This window comes from Mesoplodon densirostris, chromosome X (genome assembly GCF_025265405.1).
Source record: "Mesoplodon densirostris isolate mMesDen1 chromosome X, mMesDen1 primary haplotype, whole genome shotgun sequence".
Classification (NCBI taxonomy): domain Eukaryota; kingdom Metazoa; phylum Chordata; class Mammalia; order Artiodactyla; family Ziphiidae; genus Mesoplodon; species Mesoplodon densirostris.
In genome coordinates this window covers 71,424,755-71,448,021 of record NC_082681.1, presented here as the reverse complement: position 1 = coordinate 71,448,021, position 23,267 = coordinate 71,424,755, and positions in this window count along the sequence as shown.

Here is a 23,267-nt window from a genome sequence, read left to right as displayed (position 1 = left end):
AAAAAATTCCTGAATCACTATGCTGTATACCTGAAACTAATGCAATATTGTAAATCAAGTATTCTTCAATTAAAAAAAGATTAATTTTGTATCCTGCTACTTTACCAAATTCATTGATTAGCTCTAGTATTTTTCTGCTAAAATCTTTAGGATTCTCTATGTATAGTATCATACCATCTGCAAAGAGTGACAGCTTTACTTCTTCTTTTCCGATTTGGATTCCTTTTATTTCTTTTTCTTCTCTGATTACTGTGGCTAAAACTTCCAAAACTATGTTGAATAATAGTGGTGAGAGTGGGCATACTTGTCTTGTTCCTGATTTTAGAGGAAATGTTTTCAGTTTTTCACCATTGAGAACGAAGTTGGCTGTGGGTTTGTCATATATGGCCTTTATTATGTTGAGGTAAGTTCCCTCTATGCCTACTTTCTGGAGAGTTTTTATCATAAATGCGATGCAAGAGGGAGGGCCTATGGGGATATATGTATACATATAGATGATTCACTTTGTTATGAAGCAGAAACTAACAGAATATTGTAAAGCAATTATACTCCAATAAAGATGTTAAAAAAAGATTACAAAAGCATTAAATGAATATATATGATATACAATTTGGAGCTTAACAAGTGTTTTTTTAAAAGAAGAAAGACAAAAAGTAAAAGTATAAAGAAAAATATTAATAAAGTTGACTATATCACTAGAAAATAAGCAAAACACATGAATAGGCATACATTTCACCAAAGAGGATATTTGTGGCAAATAAGCACATTAAAAGATGTTCAATATCCTTAGCCATTAGAGGGATGCAAATTAATACTACAATGAGATATCACTACCCACCCATCAAAATGCCTAAAAAAAAAAAAAACAAGAACAATACAAAATGCAGGTGAGGATTCAGAGGAAATGGATTACTCATATATTGTTGGTGGGAATGTGAAATAGTACAACTGCTCTGGAAGAGTATGGTAGTTTCCTATAAAGTTAAACATACACTTACCATATGGCCCAACAACTTGAACTCTTAGTCATTTAGCCCAGAGAAATTAAAACTTCTCTTTACACCAAAAACCTGTACACAAATATTCATAGATGCTTTATTTGTAATAACCCCACCTGGAAATATCCCAGATGTTATTTAGAAGGTTAATGGTTAAACAAACTTTTGTATCCATAGTACGGAATACTATGCAGCAATAAAAAGGAGAAAACTATTGATACATGCAAAAACCTGGATGAATCTCAAAGATATTACATTTAGTGATAAAAGTAAGTTTCAAAAGGTTTCATACTATATGGTTTCATTTATAAGTAATTCCAAAATGACAAAATTATAAACAGATTAGTGGCTGTCATAGTTTAGGGATGGCAGGGAAGAGGAGGGTATAACTATAAAGGGATAGCACATGGAAGATCTTTATGGTCATTGAATAGTTGTGCATGGTGGTTGCAGTGGTGGTTACAAGAATCTACACATAAGATTAAAATAGCATAGAAATATAACCATACACACAAATCAATACATGTAAAAATAGTGAAAACAGAATAAGATCTGTAATATAGTTAATAGCATTGTACCAATGTCAGTTTCTTGGTTTTGATATTGAACTACAGCTATTTAAGATGTCATCATTACTGCAAACTGGGTGAAAGGTACAAGAAACTATTATTTTGAAACCTCTTGTGAGCCTATAATTATTTCAAAACAAAAAGCAAAAGAAACAAAAAGAAAAGCATCAATAAATTTGACTATGCCATTATTAAAAAATTCTGTATGACAAAAAGATATTCTTTTTAAAATTATTTATTTATTTATGTTTGGCTGCGTTGAGTCTTCGTTGCTGCACACGGGCTTCCTCTAGCTGTGGCGAGCGGCGGCTATTCCTCGCTGCAGTGCACAGGCCTCTCTATGTGGTGGCCTCTCTCGTTGCAGAGCATAGGCTCCAGGCTCGTGGGCTTCAGTAGTTGTGGCACGCGGGCTCTAGAGCACAGGCTCAGCAGCTGTGGCACACGGGCTTAGCTGCTCTGTGGCATGTGGGATCCTCCCGGACCAAGGCTTGAACCCGTGTCCCCTGCACTGGCAGGTGGATTCCCAACCAATACGCCACCAGGGAAGTCTAAGATACCATTCTTAATTTAAAATACCAGTGATAATATTGGGAAAAATATTTGCAACATAAATATCAGAGAAAGCATTAGTATCTAGAATATATAAGGTACTCCTACAAATTAATAATAAGATAAATATTCCAATCATAAAATGCAAAATGTATACATAGATATTTAAAAGATGAGGAAAACCAAATTATTAATGCCTATATGAAATAAAGTTCAACCTAATTAGTAAGCAGGAAAACACAATTTAACACAATTTTTTTCACCAAGTAAGTTGGCAAAAACAGAGAATGTAGAAATAAGCACTCTCAGACACTGCAGGTGAAGTATAAATTGTGACCATCACTTGAGAGTGCAATTAGGCAGTGTTTGTTAACAATTATAATGTGTCTGCACAAAGACGTATGGTTACTTCAACAAATAAACTTTTGTACCTATGCACAGGGAGACATATGCAAGGATGTTCAGTATTATTGGCAATAATGAAAAATTTGGAACAGCTTAAATGTCCATTAAGAAAGTATCGGCTGAAAAATATCATGATTTATCTATATAATGGACTACAGTTTATCAGCTAAAAAGACTAATGATATGGAATGATTAATATAGACAGATGATAGATTAGAGAGGGATAGAGAGAGAGGATATATACATATATACATGACTGAATAAAAAGTACCTGCAGAACAGTATATTCAGCATGGTATCATACAATCACACACATTACATGATATACTTTCTATAGCATATGTAAATGCATAGAAAAAGGTCTAGTAAGATACAAACCAAAAAAGAAGGAGGAATTAAGACAGAGATTGAGAAAGTAGTTTATGCTTATATGAAAATATATTAATTTTTCCAAGGAATATTCATATATTCAATATAGAACTAAAAAATATTCATATATTCAATATAGAAATAAAAAAATAATAGGCTACCCATAAAACCAATTACATCTGGGTTTGGAACCCCAGCTCTTTAACTTACTACCTATGTGAGCTTAAGCAATTCTCTTACCTTTCTGGGACTCAACTTTTATGTCCATACACTATGGATAAGTATAGGACTTACCCTGGGTTGAGTTTTAGAGAGTATATAAGTAAGATTAGAACACACAGAAGACCTTCAGTAAATACTAACTATTGTTAGCATTTTATTTATAGTTTCTATATGAACTGACCTTGGCCTCCAGTGTACACTCTGACAGTCATTCCATCCTGTCAACCATCTCCTTGTCTGAGACCCTTCTAGCCAATTTTCCCTATATCTGTATAAGACATCACATAGACAACCAACTGGAGGCATCAAACTCTTGGTGGCAGAGGGTAGGTTAAGGATTTCTCCTGTTTTGTTTTTGTTTAATAAATATAGCTATTACAAACACTAAACCTAATTTGTTATCTACTGTCTCTCCAACACTCCTTTGCCTTTTTTCACCACCTGTCTTTTGGATGTGCTTTTCTGAAGACAACTGGGGACAAGCACTGGACAGAGATTCGGATAACCTGGATTAAACTTCTTGTTGTGCAACTAATGACTAAGGGAAATTAGGCAATTGTTGAAACTCTTCTTTGTTTGTAGAATTACTTGCTCTCTTCTTTACCTGTTATGCAAATCAAAGGAAAAGAAAAAGAAAATATCTGCCTACTGTAAAGATCTATACAAAAGAGAATATTATACCAATTGCATATTGCCTTTTAAAAATGATTAGCCAATGGTTACTTTTAACAAATAATATATGTTTAATAAATAATATCAATAATTTCAAAAATAATTTTACGAACTAATTCTACCTTGATGGAGGAAAAATACTTGACTAGAAATATTTTCTATATCATTTCTCCTTTACCAATATCTGTGGGAAGCCAGGTCTGGTTCCAATAAGGTCTTACTCCATTCACCTCATACTCTGAGAATTGCAGGCCAAGGTGTCCAGGAAGAGTTTATCAAGTGAAGGTCTAAAGAATTTATCTTTACTCTCTTGAGGATAGACATTGTATATTCCATTTCTTTTCTCCTCAAACTTATCTCTAAAATGAATCAAAAATGAATATTAGGTATTATACATTCCACTTTGTGCCTGCAAACACATCATTTGTTTTCTAAGCCTTAGAGTAGATGTGAAAACTCCTTCAAATAAAACTGGCAAGAGTAACAGTACTGGAGAGAACTGTTTTGCAGTGTCTTCCTACCTCCCATCATCCCTGGCAGGAAAGAGCTGACAAAGTAGCAATGGAGACATGGACTACTGAATATAAAGGAAACTTTGACACCATTTCAAGTTATCAAGCCCTGAAAAAGGATAGTACTGATAAGCTTTGAGATAATTTCTTCTTTCAAAGTCAAACAGAAGAAATGCTACCCCTCAACAACCAGGGGCTATGCATGTTTAGTTGGTGTTTAGAAAATATTTATATAACTTTCTCAAGTTCTTCATGAAAGGCTAAAACGTAGAAGTAGTAGAGTATAATGGTTAATAGCTTGAGCTCCACAGCCAGCTGGATGGGTTCTTTTGTTTAAATATCTTTTTTTTAATTAACTTTTATTGGAGTATGTTTGCTTTAGAGTGTTGTGTTAGCTCCCACTGCACAACAAAATGAATCAACCATAAACATACAGATATCCTCTCCCTTTTGGACTTCCCTCACATTTAGGTTACCACAGTGCATTAGGTAGAGTTCCCTGAGATAAACAGTATGTTCCCATCAGTACAGATGGCCAAAAAACATATAAAAAGGTGCTCAACATCACTAATTATTAGAGAAATGCAAATTAAAACTACAATGAGAGGGCTTCCCTGGTGGCACAGTGGTTGAGAGTCCGACTGCCAATGCAGGGGACAGGGGTTCGTGCCCCGGTCCAGGAGGATCCCACATGCCATGGAGCAGGAGGGTCTGTGAGCCATGGCCGCTGAGCATGTGCATCTGGAGCCTGTGCTCTGCAATGGGAGAGGCCACAGCAGTGAAAGGCCCCCGTACTGCAAAACAAAAAACAAAAAACAAAAAAAAACAAAAAAAACACTACCATGAGGTATCACCTCACACTGGTCAGAATGGCCACCATCAAAAAATCTACAAACAATAAATGCTGGAGAGGGTGTGGAGAAAAGGGAACCCTCATACACTTTTGGTGGGAATGTGAATTGATACAGTCACTATGGAAAACAGTAAGGAGGTTCCTTAAAAAACTAAAAATAGAACTACCATATGACCCAGCAATCCCACTACTGGGGAAATACCCAGAGAAAACAATAATTCAAAAAAACCACATGCACCCCAATGTTCATAGCATCAATATTTACAATAGCCAGGACATGGAAGCAACCTAAATGTCCATCAACAGAGGAATGGATAAAGAAGATGTGGTACATATATGCAATGGACTATTACTCAGCCATAAAAAGGAATGAAATTGGGTCATTTGTAGAGGCATGGATGGACCTCCAGAATGTCATACAGAGTGAAGTAAGTCAGAAAGGGAAAAGCAAATATCATATGATAACGCATTTATTTGGAATCTAGAAAAATGGTATAGATGATCTTATTTGCAAAGCAGAAATAGAGACACAGAGGTAAAGCACAAATGTATGGATACCAAGGGAGAAAGGAGTGGGGTGGGAGGAGTTGGGAGACTGGTATTGACACATATATATTATTGATACTATGTATAAATGTATTGATACTATGTATTGATACTATGTATAAATGTATATATTATTGATACTATGTATCCATCAGTAGATGGATGGGTTCTTGATTGTACTAATTATAAGTATGCAAATGATTTAAGTTCTCTATGTCTCCTTTTCCTTATCTGTAAAATGGATTTGAGGTTATTTGGAGGACTAAATAAGATTTTTCATGTAAAATGCTTAGAATAATGCTTCAGACTTAGCAAGTGATTGGTAAAAATAATTGTTGTTATCATCATCATCATGCCATCTAGTATGGCATGAAGCAGTACTACTGTACCATTTATTTATTTATTTATTTAAATTGCGGTAATGTTGGTTTCTAACATTATATGTTTCATGTGTACAACATTATATTTCTACTTCTGTATACAATGCAGCATGCTTATCACCAAAAATTTAGTTTCCAACCATCATCACACAGTTGACACCTTTACCTATCTCACCCTCACCCCCACCCCTTCCCTTCTAGCAACCACTACTCTGTTCTCTGTATCTACGTGTTTATTTTTGTTTGGTTTGGTTTGCTCATTTTTTTTATATTCCACATGTAAGTAAAAACATATGGTATTTGTCTTTCTCCATATGACTTATTAAAGACATGGTTGAAAGAAACTGAAGAAGATACACATAAATGGAAAGATATTCTTTGCTCATGGATTGAAAGGTTAAACATTGTTAAAATGCCCATATTACCTAAAACAATCTACAGATTCAATGCAATCCCTATCAAAATCCCAATGACATTTTTCAAAGAAATAGAACAAAAATTCCCCCAAAAGCCAAAGCAATCCTGAGAGAAAAAGAGCAAGGCTGAAGGTATAATATTGCCTGATTTCAAACTATAATACACAGCTATAGTAATCAAAACAGCATGGTATTTGCAGAAAAACAGATACATAAATCAAAAGAAAAATATTGAGAGCCCAGAAATAAGTCCACACATATATGGACAATTAATTTATGACAAAGAAGCAAAGAACATACAATGGAGAAAACTTACTCTCTTCAATAAATGGTGTTGGGAAAACTGGACAGATACATGCAAAAAAAAAAAAAAAGAAAGAAACTAGACCACTATCTCACACCACACACAAAAGTCAACTCAAAATGGATTAAAGATTTGAATGTAAGGCCTGAAACCATAAAACTTCTAGAAGGAAACATAGGCAGTACACTCTTTGACATCAGTTTTAGCAATATCTTTCTGGATATGTCTCCTCAGGCAAAGTAAACAAAATCAAAAATAAACAAATAGGACTATATCAAACCAAAAGGCCTCTGCACAGCAAAGGAAGCCATCAACAAAACAACCTACTGAATGGGAGAAGATATTTGCAAATCATATATCTGTTAAGGGTTTAATATACAAATATATAAAGAACTCATACAATTCAACAACAGCAACCTAAAACAAACAATCCAATTAAGAAATGGGCAGAGGAGCTGAATAAACATTTTTCTAAAGAAGACATAGAGGTAGCCATCAGGCACATAAAAAGATGTTCAACATCACTAATTATTAGGGAAATGCAAATCAAAACCATAATGAGATATCATCTCACACCTGTTAGAATGGCTATTATCAAAAAGCAAGAAATAACAAGTGTTGGTGAGGATGTGGAGAAAAGAGAACCCTCATATACTGTTGGTGAGAATGTTAATTGGTGTAGCCAATTCCATACCGTAGAACAGTATGGAAATTCCTCCAAAAAATTGAGAGTAAAACTGCTGTGTGATCCAGCTATTCCACTTCTGGGTATTTATCCAAAGAATACAAAAACACTAAATTTGAAAAGATATATGCACCCCTATGTTCATTGTGGCACTATTTACAATAGTCACGATATGGAAACAACCTAAGTGCTCATTGACAGATGAATGGATAAAGAAGATATGGTATGTATAATGGAATCCTATTCAGCTCTAAGAAAAGATGAAATCTTGCCATTTGTGACAACATGGATGGACTTTGAGGGTATTATGCTCATTGAAAAAGTCAGACCGAGAAAGACAAATATCTTCTTTTTTAAAATTTACTTTTAACATTCCTCTGTCACTGTCAAATTCATACCACCAAAAATAAAGCCTCTTTTAATATCTGAGACATTCAAAGTACCTATCTGATCAACTGACTGATGCACTATACCCATTTCTAAGCAGTTCTGTTGAATATTCCTAGACAAAAAGTGTTGTTCATTTATTATGTGAACTTGGTTCTCTCTCTCTCTCTCTTTCTCTCTCTCTCCTGGCTCTCACTCTTCCTTCTTCCCTACCTTCTTCCCTCTCCCTCTCCTCTAATCCCTGGAACCTATGAATATGTTACCTTACATGACAAAAGGGATTTTGTTGTTTCAGATATGATTAAGTGTTTTGACCTTGAAATTATGCAATTATCCTGGATTATCTGAGTGGGTACAATCTAATCACATGCATTCTTAAAATCAGGAGGACCTTCCTGGGCTGTGGTCAGAAGGAGATGTGACTGAGGAATAATGGTCATAAAGATGCAATATTGCTGGCTTTGAAAATGGGAGGAAGGGGCCCTGAGACAAAGAATGCAGGTGGCCTCTAGAAACCGGAGACAGCAAGGAAATGGAACCTCCCCTAGAGCTCTCAGTAGGGAAAAAGCAATTGACTTTAGCCTGGTGAGACCCATGCCTGACTTCTGACCTACAGAAAATTGCCCGTAACCTCTCTGAGCTCCTGATCTTCCCATGTCTATCCAGGAAGATAGATCTAATGTTTGCTCAAGATAGTCTGCACTAAGAGGAAGTAAAATGGATTTATATTCTCAAAGAAAGAGACAAGCTCTTATACCTTCTCCTTTATTCCCTTATTCATCTTTAGTCCTGTAATTCCCCCAAACCATTGCTGAACCACAGCCAACATCCAACTTTGAGCATTTTCATGCCTAATTCTTCCTTTGGAAATGGTCTCCATCTGAATCTCAAAAGGTCAACTTGACTAGAATTTTCCTCTTTGTTTTGACTTTAGTAAATGCTCCCAGTAATATATTGGGAACTTGTCTGTTCCAACTTTTCTCTTCCTCTGCTAGGATTTTCAGCTTAACTAGAAAGAAAGAGACACCCAGGGAGCAGAATAGTTATGAGGTTTCTCAAGAACATTTCTTGCTCCATGGGGTCAAAAGGCCTCTGAGGCCCTCTCTTTACTAAACTCAGTTGGAGGGATTATGGAATAAGAAAATTCTCTTCTCAATATCTGCCTGGAAGCCAATACAAATTTCTTTCCTACCAGCAGGGCTAGCTGCAAATTTAATTTCTGGAAAGAGAGCTCTGAACTAAGTATATCTCAGAGAAACATTTGAATTTCAAGAATAGCTTCCATCACCCTGCCATTTCCCACTCCTTCCCTCCAACCTTTCTTTTCCCTTCAAGCTCCTCTCATTCTCCCCTTGTTTGCTCTTCTCTCCTCTGTCCTCTTTCACTTATTTTCTTCTATCCTTTGAGTTGAAAGCCACTTGTTTTTATCTGGATTAAAGCTTGTAATCGCCATCTACTGGTTGTAGGATATAAGTACAGGTTGTGGCTGTGTATTCATGAATATTTGCATGCTTGATTATTGTCAATCTCTATGAGGTTATTACTTTCCTTTTTGATTGCATAGTTAAAAGTTGTTTCTTGAAAAAAAGTAAACTGTTATCAAGTCTTACTTTTTTCAGAGAATGTGCTTCTAAGAGACTTTAAAGCTATAATTACTAAATTGTAATTTACTAAGCCCCTTCAGAGAGGGACTCTGCTCAACTTACCAAGTGCCTGGTCCACGGTAAGACTTTTGTGAGTATATTTTGAACAAATATTTGTTGAATTCGTCCCTTGACACAGAAACAAAGCCTGTGTGTGTGTGTGTGTGTGTGTGTGTGTGTGTGTGTGTGTGTGTGTGTGTGAGTGAGTGTCAACTGGCTATTGCAATAGCTGCCTAACTAGATCCCTTGCCTTTATTTCCTTCCTCTCTAATCCATTCTACATTTGTTGATAGGTTACTTTTCCTGAAGTTGAGCTCTCTATTCATGCCAAAAAACATTTTTATATGTCTGCAATGACTCCCCACTTCCCACAGAATGAGGTTCAAAGTCATTAGCTTGACATTCAAATCTCTTATTCATCAATTCTGACCTCACCCTAATTTGCTGTGTTCAACTCCTACAGCCCCCCCTTCACACACAAAAAATTGAATTACCTGTCATTCACAAAACAGACCATGCATTTCACTGTCTTTGTACCTTCTATCAGACTGTGATTTCCCTTCCTGTTCCACATTTTGCAAACTTTACCTACTCTTCATGTTGCCTCTTGTAAATTACTACCTCTTTTAAACCTTCTTTGATTAGCAGTGACATATATGTTGCCACCCCAGAAGTGCCCTCTCTTGCTTCTGAATTCCCACATCAATTTATCTTAATGTTTCTTGTCACTTTGAACTTTCTATTTTGTATTCTAATTATCTGTGTACATGTTGTATTCCTTCTACTAGATTGTGAGCTCCATAATCATAACAGAAAATATTAATACTTATTAATGCTTATTGAATAATTATAGGTCAGGATTACTGAGAGGTAATATAGGACCTAGTGTGTAGTAAAGGCTGAATAAGTGTTAGCTATCATTAATTTTATTGTTGTTGCTCATTTTTAAACAAATTCTCCCAAATTTTTCCACTGCTCTTTCAAAAATATTCACCTTCAGAAGTCATAAACAATCCAGCTGTACTTTCATCATTCAAAACTTTTGTATCTTTTCCTTTATGGAATTGTCTTCTTTTGAAAATTCTGACAGGCAGGCAACAATCAGAGAGCCACTCTGTTTGAATCCTGGATTTGCCACTTTATAGTTATATGATCTGAGGCAAGTCAACCCCTCTTTGCTTCAGTTTCTTCATCTATATAATGAAGATAATAATAGTACCTATTTCAGAGGGTCGTTATGATTATATAACAATATAAATAAGTGCTTATAACAATATTTGCAACATAGTAAATACTATATAACTATTTAATTGTTGCTATTATTTCTATTTTTGGAGAAATACTATGAAACAGGCACTTCGACTTACATTGTCTCATTTAATTCTCAGAAAAACACTATGAGGTAATAATTATTTTTTCTGTTTTGCAGAAGGGGAGGTCTAAGCTCAAGAAAGTTAAATATTTTTTCAAAGGCTTCACAGGTAGTAAAAGAGCAGGATTCAAACCAGGTGTGGTTGCTGCACCCTAGAAAGTTAAGGAAGCATTGTTACCAATGTTCTGAAGAATTAAGAACATTTGTAAATGTAGAAAAAGGAGGCAATTATCAAAAGGTATGATTTGAAGGAAGCCCTGCCACAAAATTCCTCCACTTCAATACTACAAGGTCTTTAAAACAACTGTTATTACTTTATTCTATGGGTTAGGCATTGCCCTCTCTAGACTCTTGGAAGGAATAGCACCTCAGTTTATCACATTCATTAATACTGATAGAAATGCTTAACAGCAGGAATCCCCAAGGGGGAACCATTTTCTTTAGGCCAGTTTTGATATAGTGCATCCCATTCAGAGAACCTGATTTAACCTGGTTCTCCATCTCACTTTGGAAGCAGCAAGTTTGGGGCAGCAGGCCCTAGATTCGAATCCCAGCTTTTCCACGTTTTAGCTGTATGACCTTGGGCAAATAACTGAGCCTGTTTCCTTATCTGTCTGTCAAATGGGGATAACTATTTATACTTTAGAAAGTTATGGGCATTAAGTGACTTGATGCACATAAAGGCTTAGTGCAGATTTTGGCACATGGCAAGTGCTTAAATAACGTTAGCTCTTTTAGTCTAACTTCTGTTGGCTCCAGTGCAGGGCAGGCCCCTAGCATCCTGCCCCTACAAAAGGAGCTTTATCAGCTATTTAAGTATGGTTAAAAAATAATAATAATCATAAGCATAACCCTAACATTTGTATGCCTTTAAGTTTTCAATAAAGTGTAAATATCTTGGGGTCCTACACAATTGAGATAGACAAATATATTATCATCCTCACTTTACATATAAAGAAATTGAGGCCCTTCGCAAAAGGTTTCATGACTTACCCAAGGTCACATGTTTAGTGAGCAACAGAGATGAGACCAAAGTCTCCTGGCTAGTGCTTCTTACTCTCAATCAAATTAACTCTAGAGGACCTGGACTTTAGAATGAAACTCAAAGTTTAGTTCCTTTGCTTGGTTTTGCCTCTCATGTACTTTTCGATCTTGTACCAGTGGCTTTTCCTTTTTGTTTTCTTAACAAAATCATCTTGTCTTTTGTATTTCAAGGAAAAATGTGAGACCTAATTTTGCCAGTAACTTTCTTTTTTATGTTCAATATAATGTGCAATCACAAATATGGTTTAACTCATTGTTATCCATTTCTTGATCAGTTTCAAGTCCTGTGAGATAGCAAGCACACCATGCATACAAAAGTATCTCTCAGCAGTGTGGAAACAGGAAGACTATCCAGGAAGAAACTGGCCCATGACTTGCAGTAGATAAAATTGAGTAGCAGAAAATGACTAAAAAATAAAGGTTTTCCTTTGTCTTGGTGCTTTTCTTTTTCTCTTTCAACTGTTTTCATTTTCTTTCCTTTGTTCTTTTTACTCTCCAAACATCAGAGGAAGAAGAAAATCAGCCCAAACCTTAAGTTCCCTGACTTTTGTCATTTAAAGCGCAATTTAAAATTCCTTAAATATTATCTAGACTTTATAAAGGGTGTTCAATTTTCCTACTAATAGCATCTGGGTCTTGTTACACGGCTTTCCTTTTTGGCACGTGGAATTATATTGCAATGAGACAGAGGTCATAGAACAATGTTTTTCTTCCTTTCTTTTAAAAGAAAATTTTTGGAGGTGAGGTCAAGTGGTGGTGATAAGTAATTCACATAGGAAATAACCAGCCAAAGAGATAATTTTCAAATGATCGATTATCCAAAGGGAGGGGTAGAGAGAACATATGCTATACTAAGGTCAATTTCTTTCCCTCACTAGTAATGCATCAATTGAATTCAAGCAAGCAGATGTTGGCCTTCACAAGGCCCTGCTAGATGGGCTTCATGACCGTCTGTCTACTTCACTATGTCTCACTTTAACCTACTACTTAACATTACTCAAACATTTGGAAGCATCTGATAGCAGTGCTGCATAATCCAGGTCTGTGATTTACTGTCTGATTCTTTCAGCCCCTGTTTGCCTCTTGTTTGGCTTTCATGTGAAGTAGTAGAGGTCAATCACCCTAGGGTCTCTGAGTAGTCCCTCCAGCTCCCATTTGTTGTTGTCAGTCCATCCTGATGACTCTCTTCACAGACCTGCAAGAAGTGTTCCCACACACCAACACTGAGATGATAATTGATTTGCAGGAACCCATTCTTCAGTTCCATTTAGGAGGTAACCTACCAAGTTTGCTGCTCACTGTCAAAAGGAATTCAATTAACACACCATAAGTGTGACAGTCTTCAAAGTTCAATATTGTTACCAGCTGTCTTGAAGTTTTTGGACCATCCAGTTCTTGGCTACCCAGGGAGGCCCAAGAATAATGGAGGAACTCTTCCAAGTTGCTTCTTTTTCTCCTTCTTTCTCTTCTTCTGTTTCCTTTTTTTACCAACCTAATGGAAAATGGTACAATTTATGCAACTGAGAGCCATACATTAATATGGTCAAAAGGGGAAAAGGTAAATTCCTATTTAAAGCAAAAGCAAACTCTGAAATCAGTTTAATGAACACCACGTTATTACTGAATTGTGGACTAAACAGTGTGTGTCTGAACATTGGTCAACATATTTCATGCTTTCTGTTTGTTGCCAAAAACATTTCATAAATCTGTAGCTTTTCCTGATTCCCATGATGCTCTACAAAGAACTAAGGTGATATACATTTGTAATGTGTCCAATTGGATTTTCAAATAATATCGTATTTGGAAAATATTCCCAAGTTAAATATTATACTCTATCTATCCCTGTCTGAGATTCTTAATGCTTCCTTATTGGATGTTGTTCAAACAATAGTCTGTGCCTTCTATGTGAGGGTGAGTGTAATAATGACTCTTAAAAGGAAAAAAAAAGATTAAACAAATAAGTTGTGACTCAATGAGTTTCCTGAAGCAGACACACCATAGCTTGATAGTTTGTGTCTGACAGCATCTGGTATCACACTTACACTAGAGAGTAGTAAGATGTATTGTGAATTAGCTTCAGGAGAAAACCGTATTTGCTTCATTTGCTTGAGATATTTAGCAAAGCCTTCATCTGAATTATTTTATTAACAAAATTTGAGTTTAAAGATAAAGATGCCAACAGCATTTCACCTCAGTTCTAGGATTTGTTTTCCATAGGTCACAAGTCAAAAGAAATTTCTTAAAATTACATGCCATCACACCCACTTTTAAACAATAGAATTAGAAGCAGAAGCCATAGGTTTTTCTCCCAGTCCTGTCAGTTTCAAGCTGTATGGCCCTGAGGCAAGGAAATGTGAGCTGTTGCTAAAGCCAACTGGTTCAGTTGAAAAAAGAAGATGGACTTTTTTTTCTTTCAGGTAAAAATTTTTTTTTTAATTTACTTCTCTCCTTTTTGTTTTCTTACTGTACAATTTGAGAGTAAGTTGCAAAAACCATGACCCTTCGCCCCTATTTCAGTGTGTATTTCCAAAAAACAAATACAATATCTTATAGAAAATAGTACAATTATAAAATTCAGGACAGTTAACATAGATGTACCCTATGTACAATCCATATACAAATGTTGCTAATTATAGGAAGAGTGATTTTTAAAATGAATGCAATAGAAGGAAGGAGTAGCATGATTAGGTTGGGGGAGGAGGTAATATGGTTGTAAGGATTGTGTGAATCTGAGAAGTCTCAGTTTGTCTCAATTTACCCTCATTTAAAATGCTCCTCATAGTATCATGTCTTGGACATCTGTTTCTCTTTCCCTTTTCCTCTTTCTTCCTTTCCCTTCCCCATAAGCTCAAGTGAGATTCTGTAGCACAGAAAGGGGCAACTGCTGGTGAAGTGAAGATAACAGATAAAGCTGAAACCGTGCACCTCAGATTGGGACTTGAACCTATGTGGCCAGGACTCAAACCTGGATGAAACCCACAGTCTTCCAACTGAGATCACACACTTGGTTTCAGGACTTAATGAAGCTCAGATTCTTGATATCTCATCACAGAAAGAATTCAGTGAGAGACAAAGTGATAGGTAAGAAGTGGATTTATTTAGAGAGAAACACATTCCACAGACAGAGTGTGGGCCATCTCAGAAGGTGAGAAAAGGCACAAGGGTATGGGGTTGTCAGTTTTTCTAGGAGTGGGCAATTTCATAGGCTAATGAGTGGGAGGAGTATTCCAGCTATTTTAGGAAGGGGTGGGGATTTCCAGGAATTGGGCCACCGCCCACTTTTTGATCCTTATGGTCGGTCTTGGAACTTTCATGGTGCCTGTGGGTGTGTCATTTAGCTTGCTGATGTGAGCATATACTGAGGCTTAAGGTGTAGTGGAAAAAGTCGATCTGTCCACCATCTTGGATCCATTTGGTTCTAATCAGTTTATGTCATGTCCTGAGGCTATGTCATACTTTCAAAGGTTGTGCCCTGCCTCCTTCCTTCCTGTTTCAAAGACACTATTGATGAAATCTTAATTTTATTTATTATTCATTTTTATTTTTAAAATGTTTATTTTTAATTGTAGATACAATCACATATCACTAAATTTACCATCTTGTGGTTAGCACTCTGGACTTTGGAAAATAATTGTAAAGTTAACCACATTGGTATTAAGACTTCACTGAAACAGAACAATTTAAGGCAATATGGAAAAAATGAAGAATGAAGATTCTTTCTTGGATCAGCTACAAAGACTGAATGCTTCAACTCCAAAGTACACCATTGCCTTTGAAATCACTTTCATGTTTTTATCCATTGTTTAAGGAGATGCACAATTGAAATCCTGTCCTTAGATAGGGTAGGTAGGAGCCCAAATAATGCCAGCAGATTCCCCATGTGTTTGCACAATGCACTAACTAGAGCCAAAAGAGGATGCCTCAGACATCCTATAAATGTAACCGACAAGAGGGGAAAATGGGTAGGAAAAATATCTAAGCATTAATTATACCTCCTAAAATCCTCAAAGTCTTCAAGGGTCAATAATATCTGGATCCTACCCCAAAGGCTAGGAGAGATGGGATTATGGTGAGGAGGGACTGCCAACCAGACACATCTTTAGGGCCTAGTCATCTTGGGAGGGTCTCAGAAAGATCTCTAGGAATGCCTACAAGGCAAAAAGGAGAAATAAAATCATAGCCTGGATGCATGAGTCTGTAGGAGAGTAGTCATCTCTATTACCTCCTGCAATGTAGTGGTTAAATATGTGGATTGTGAAGCCAAGCTGGTACAAATCCCAGCTCCCCACTTTAGCTGTTTATTGTTGAGCAAATTACTTAATATCTCTGTGCCTCAGTTTCCTTGCCTACAAATTGGGAATAATAGCATATCTTTATCTCATAAGGTCATTATGAAAATTAAATAAGCTGATATTTGGAAAATGATCAGGGCCTATTATAGAAAGAACTATGAGAGTGTCTCTTAGTTAAATAACTTGGTGTTCTTAGAAACAGATTCTTTAAAGTAAATGTTGATGTGACAGTTATTAGAAATATGAGAAAAATATATTGAAGGATGCCAACTAAAAGCAAGAGTATGAGGCATGTAAAGAAGTTAGTAAAAGGTGGCATCTGTTTTGTGTGTTAGCTCCTTCACCAATCAATGGTGTGGGCCCTACCTCACGCTCAGGCTTGCCTCTGCCTCTGACTGGATGACAATCAAAACAAAACCAGGATTAAATGATTACAAAACAAAGCTCCTGGGGACTAGGATGGAAAGAATTGATGAACAGAAAATTCAAGAGCCAAGGAGCGTCAGGAGTAGATGGCATCAGGAAGTTCAAGAGCACCAGGCAGGTTTCTTGATCATTTTCTACTTCTCCCCCAGAGAGCCAGCCATTCTCAAACCTGTTCAGTCCCTTTGCTCTTGCTCTCTTGCTACTTGAAACACCCTCCCTTTCCTCCAGCACCCATTCTGCGAGGTCCATTTTCTTCACAAAGCCCTCTCAGCTTCTCAGATTCTTCAAAGCCACAACTGCAATATAATGAAGTGTTAAAAACACTGAAGGGAGACAGAGAGTTTACACCTTTGCCTCTGCCACTTTCAAGCTGCCTGATCTCTGGAGAGTTACCGAATGTCTCTGAGGTTCAGTTTCTTCAGTTAAATAGGAATAAATAAATACCTACTTGATCAGGATCTTATGGGAATTAAATGAGACAATGTATATACAACACAGTATAATTACACAATAAATGACAGTTCTATATTTTTATTGTAATTTACCCCTTCTCTGAAATCATGCTATTTGTACTCTTAAGGCTGAACATTTTGTACTTTGTATTTTAATTATTTGTTAAATCACTTATCTCCCTATGAGCCCCTGCTGACAATGATCACTTATGTATGAGTCAAAAAATCATATTTGCAATTGATAGAAATTCAACTAAAACTGGTTTTATCAATGAAAGAAATTTATTTATAACTGAAAACTCTAGGAATACTCAGGGACTCAAAAATGTCACAAGGATTTGGTCTCTATTTTTTTCTCTTTATGTATATCTGGGTAGCAGAGGGGTATGGGGTGGGTAGCCCTTAGCAGATCTATTCCTATATCTAACCAGCTACAAGTCCAATGGAAAGAAATGGTCTCTTTCCAATAGTTCCAGCAAACGTTCTGGAGTTAAGTCTTAGACAAACTTACCCTTCCTAAACCAAATATCTATAGTTTAGAGGGCAGTGATTCTGATTTCCCAGATCTGGGTCATGTGACAACCCTACTTGCTACAGAGTGATGTCAGCCATACTGGGTTCACACAGACTGAGAGTGAGAAAGGGATGTTTCCCTAGAGTAAAATCAATATGTGTGACTATAAAAAGAAGGAATGGATGATTATAAAGAAAAATAATACTGACACATTGTAAACCACACCCTCTCTCATAAATGTGGAAGGCATCATAGCCAATATCCTTGGTCTCCTGCAATCAGTCTCATCCTAAGTGGCCTTCAAGTCCATATACACACAGAAGACTACATACTGCATAACTATAAAGGGAAATATCTTAAAGCATCTATCTTGGATATCAGATCACATTCGATTCCCTCAACTTCCAGTTCTAGTCCAAATAGAGTAACAGGGGCCAGATTTACTCTCCCGCTTGAAACAAACAAGAAAGACAGACAAACTATATAAAATAACAGTTTTTAAGATACTAGATATCAGGCAAAAAAGGGCAGTGATATCTGAGAGATGAAAAACAAATGAGATAAGCTCTGTGATTGCCCCAGGTTATTATTTTGAGAGACTTTCCAGGCCACAGAACAAAGAGAGGGAACACAAGCAGAGAAAATTCCCTGTGTTAAGGAAATGGAGCTGAAAGTACAGGGAGATCAGGTTGGCTAGAGTTCACAAAACAAAGTACCAGAGAGGAAAGAGCTACAGAGAAAGAACCCTGAAGAGTTGCAGAGGGTATTTAGCAGAGTATTCATCAGTGAATGCATGTAAGTAAACTACTGGAGAAATAATTATCTGATAGGATTACAAAGAAGAGTGCTCACACAGGGCTAGAATTAGTGCATATTACTACCAGTGATATTGGAAAACCTATAATTTATAGGCAAATAGGTACTCAGAAGGCATTTGCCTCAGTGGTGAGGAATAATGTCTTGAGTCTATATTCCAAACTAAATGCTATTCTTGTCCTGCCTAAAAAATCTTACAATGAAGACCTGGAATGACCAAAACTCTTTTCAAGTAACTTAATGGTAGCCCAGAGTAAAGTTCAAGAATATTTATAAGAATACAAAAATATCCAGCATTGAAAAAGGTAACATTCACATTTGATATCCAATCAAAAACTACCAGGCATGAAAAGAAGCAAGAAAAGGCATGCCATAAATGAGAAACATTAATCAAACAAAAGTGATTCAGAAGTGACATACATGTTAGAATTAGCAGAAAAGGATGTTAAAATAGTTATTGTAACTATATTTCATATGTTTAAAAAGCTGAGTAGAGACATGAATGCTATAAAGAAAGATCCAAGTTAAACTTCTAAAGAAGAAAACTACAATGCTTGAGATTTAAAATTCACTGGCTGTGATTAGCAGCAAATTACAAAATTTCACATCTCAGAAGAAAAAGTTAGTGGACTTGAAGACACTGCAATACAAACTATTCAAAATGAAACAAACAGAAATTAGAATTTGAAAATGTGAAAAGAACATCAGTAATCTCTGGAACAACTTCAAGAGAGTCCCAATATATGTGCATTTGAAGTACCCAAAAGAATGGAGGCAGAAAAATATTTGAAGAAATAATGGCTAAAAAGTTTCTAACTATTGTTAATATCATACAAGCTTTGTTGTGAGGGAAAACAGAAAAAATGCTGTTTTCACAATGTTTGCTTGTACATGTCAGTAAGAAAAGTGGCCATTTTGATCCCATGCAGTAGTAGAAGCAAATCAATTTTAACAACCGACTCTCTGAAGACAAATAAAATGAAAAACTCCTGATTTGTCTCGGTGTATGTTTCCCATCATGGCCAATTTCAAGCTACTTGCTCACAAATTTTCTAAAAACGTAACAATAAGCTCTCATGAGCCTGTCCCAGCCAGCTTCAGCATACCACTGATTCTATGCTATCAAAATGCGGGTATATAGTTATCTTATTCCTGCCAAGTGGTTCTCTTTTGCAAAAAACATATTTAGAACTGTTGTTTGGAATTTAAACTCTGAAAAATTATAGGGCACACATATGATCTAGGGGCTATAAATGAAATTGCTCTAACTTTGAAATGGGATTTCTAGTGGCACTCCACACCCCCTTCTTCTTTATTGAATAATTTAGCCTTTCTTTTGGCCTTAATAAATCTAAACACCTGCTGCCTGAATCAATAGAAATCTGATAGGACATTAAAATTTCACCATGGATATTGAGTATGACTGCAGAAGATGAAAGGCCAGACCTTTTGGGATATCCAGAGTGACTCTATTTGTTAAATTCTTGAAAGAAAGTTAGTGTAACTCTCATAGATTTTATCAACTTCCAGGTCATAGCAATTCGTCTCAGCCCTTTCTAACAGACTGGAACTAATGTGTAACACTGTTGGAGGGCAAATTAAGGTTTCTCATGATGATTTTTAAAGGAACTATTGATATAGACTGACTTTTTAATTAATTCATTGTTTACTTATATCTTTTAGTGTGTGTGGCAGGGAAGGAGAGTGGAGATGCCGCTGGATTAGATGTTTTGCTCTTTTCAAATTATTGTTGGATAGGTATTAGGTGCTTTCACACATGCAATCTCACGTATGAAATGGGATAGTGATAATAAATAGAAAATTGTGGGATTTCAGGCACCATACCTTAAAAGTCAGGGAGATAAATTCTCATAAGTGTTACTTTTTTTTTGGGGGGGACACATTTTTATTGCTTCAGAACAAATGATTACATTCAAAACATACACATATAACACTTTAAAGAACTTATAAACCCTTCCATGTCCTTCAGATCTTGAGTTCTCCTTCATAAGAATGTCACATTTTACAGAACTATATTTAAAATCACAGACTGTACTCTCTGAAGGATGGCCAGGTACCAGGGCACATTTGATCCTTGCATCAGCTGTTATTTTTAAGTGACCACACACAATCCTGCATTTTTAGCCAATTCCTTTGGCCTATCTGGCATAAGACCAGCCTTAACCTTAGGACTTGACACACCACCCTCCCTTCAAACCACCTGTAACCTCCAAACAGTGAATTTTTTAAACTATAATCTAACCCAACAAGAAACAAAAATGATCATGTCTCATCTGTAAGCTACGTAAGAGAGGGGAGATAAGTCCTGATCTGAGTATGCAAGTTTTCTATTAAGTGTGTTAGGGAGTTGAGACCATATCATGCTATACATTTTTAATAGATCTTTAATGGAGTATAATTGCTTCACAATACTGTTAGTTTCTCTTGTACACCAAAGTGAATCAGCCATATGCATACATATGTCACCATATCCCCTCCCTCTTGAGCCTCCCTCCCACCATCCCTATCCCACCCCTCTAGATGGTCACAAAGCACCGAGCTGCTCTCCCTGTGCTATGCAGATGCTTCCCACTAGCTATCTATTTTACATTTAGTAGTGTATATATGTCAATGCCACTCTCTCACTTCGTCCCAGCTTACCCTTCCCCATCCCTGTGTCCACAAGTCCATTCTCTATGTCTACAACTTTGTTCCTGCCCTGCAACTAGGTTCATCAGTACCATGGGTTTTTTTTTAGACTCCATGTACATGCATTAGAATACGGTATTTGTTTTTCTCTTTCTGACTTACTTCACTTTTTATGACAGACTCTTTGTCCATCCACCTCACTACAAATAGCTCAGTTTCGTTTCTTTTTATGGCTGAGTAATATTCCATTGTATATATGTGCCACATCTTCTTTATCCATTCATCTGTTGATGGACACTTAGGTTTCTTCCATGTCTTGGCTGTTGTAAATAGTGCTGCAATGAACATTTTGGTACATATCTCTTTTTGAATTATGGTTTTCTCAGGGTATATTCCTAGTAGTAGGATTGCTATGTCATATGGTGGTTCTATTTTTAGTTTTGTAAGGAACCTCCATACTGTTTTCCATGCTGGTTGTATCAATTTACATTCCCACCAACAGCAGAGGAGGGTTCCCTTTTCATCACACCCTTTCCAGAATTTATTGTTTCTAGATTTTTTGATGATGGCCATTCTGACCGGTGTGAGGTGATACCTCATTGTAGTTTTGATATGCTTTTCTCTAATAATTAGTGATGTTGAGCATATTTTCATGTGCCTCTTGGCCATCTGTATGTCTTCCTTGGTGAAATGTCTATTTAGGTCTTCTGGCCGTTTTTAAATTGGATTGATTTTTTGATATTGAGCTCCGTGAGCTGTTTGTATATTTTGGAGATTAATCCTTTGTCTGCTGTTTCATTTGTAAATATTTTCTCCCGTTCTGAGGGTTGTCTTTTTGTCTTGTTTATGGTTTCCTTTGCTGTGCAAAAGCTTTGAAGTTTAATTAAGTCCCATTTGTTTATTTTTGTTTTTATGGGTATGTTCACCTTCAGTTGACAGATGAAGAAACTGAGGCACAGGAGCTAGATAACACTTTGTCAATGTGTTAAGCATGTTACATGGATCACCTCCCTTAGTCTTCTCAATGACCCTTTGAAGACCTTTATGGTAGGTAATACAATTATTCACATTTTACAGTACAGATAAAGACATTGAGGCACAAAGAGCTTCAGTGATTTGCCCATGGTCACCTTGTAGCAAGTGCCAGTCTGGTTTCAGAGCCTAGCGCTTAAAAATTATGTCATATATTGATTGTCTCTCTCATAAGAGCATAAATGGAGTCTTCCCTTTGGGAATAGGAGATAAGGATTGAAGAAGAAACATCCAGAATTAGTTGCTCTGCCACATGTGGGATCTTCCCAGACCAGGGCTCGAACCCATGTCCCCTGCATTGGCTGGCAGATTCTTAACAACTGTGCCACCAGGGAAGTCCTAGGTGGGACTCTTTAAACATTACATTAAATTGGTGAAATTTAATTTCAATTTTTAAGCTTTCCAGGTGATTCTAATGTGTAGTCAGGGTTCAGAACAAATGTTGAGTCTTGGCTGCATATTGAAATAATCGAAAGCTTTTAAAAATTACCCAAGTGTCCAACTTCCAGGAATTCTGAAGTAACTGGTCTGGAGTTTGACCTTGACTCTGGGATTTCTATAAGCTCCCAAATGATACTAATGTAGAGCCATGATTGAAAGTCACAGATCTAGAGTTAGCTGAGATACACTACAGACTCCATCATTTAGTAGCTTGGGCTAATAACTTAATCTCACTGACATAGTTTCTTCATCTTAAAAATAGAGGAAAAAATAGTACTTTGTGGATTTATTCTGAGAATTAAATGAGATATGCCTTCTAATGGGTCACTATCTGGCACGCTTACTACTATAAAAGAAAAATAGCTATAGTAATAAGCTACTATGCAGGATAAAAACTAACTGATAAACTAATTCCTACTAAGGAAATGGCTCTCAAACTTTAGCATGCATCAGAATCACCTGTAGGCTTGTTAAAACACAGATTGCCTCTCCCCACCCATTCTTTAGGTCTAGGGTGGGACCAATAATTTGTTTTTGTAACAAGTTCCCAGGAGATGCTGCTGCTGCTGGTTTGAGTATTACACTTTTAGAACTACTGTTTCAGCTTTAACAGTTTAAGTTTCCCCTCCAAAAGAGTATTGATGCTTTAATACACCCCAAGGATATTATTATGGTGGAACTTAAGATACTTCAGTTGACAGTAGGGACATATTCTGAGG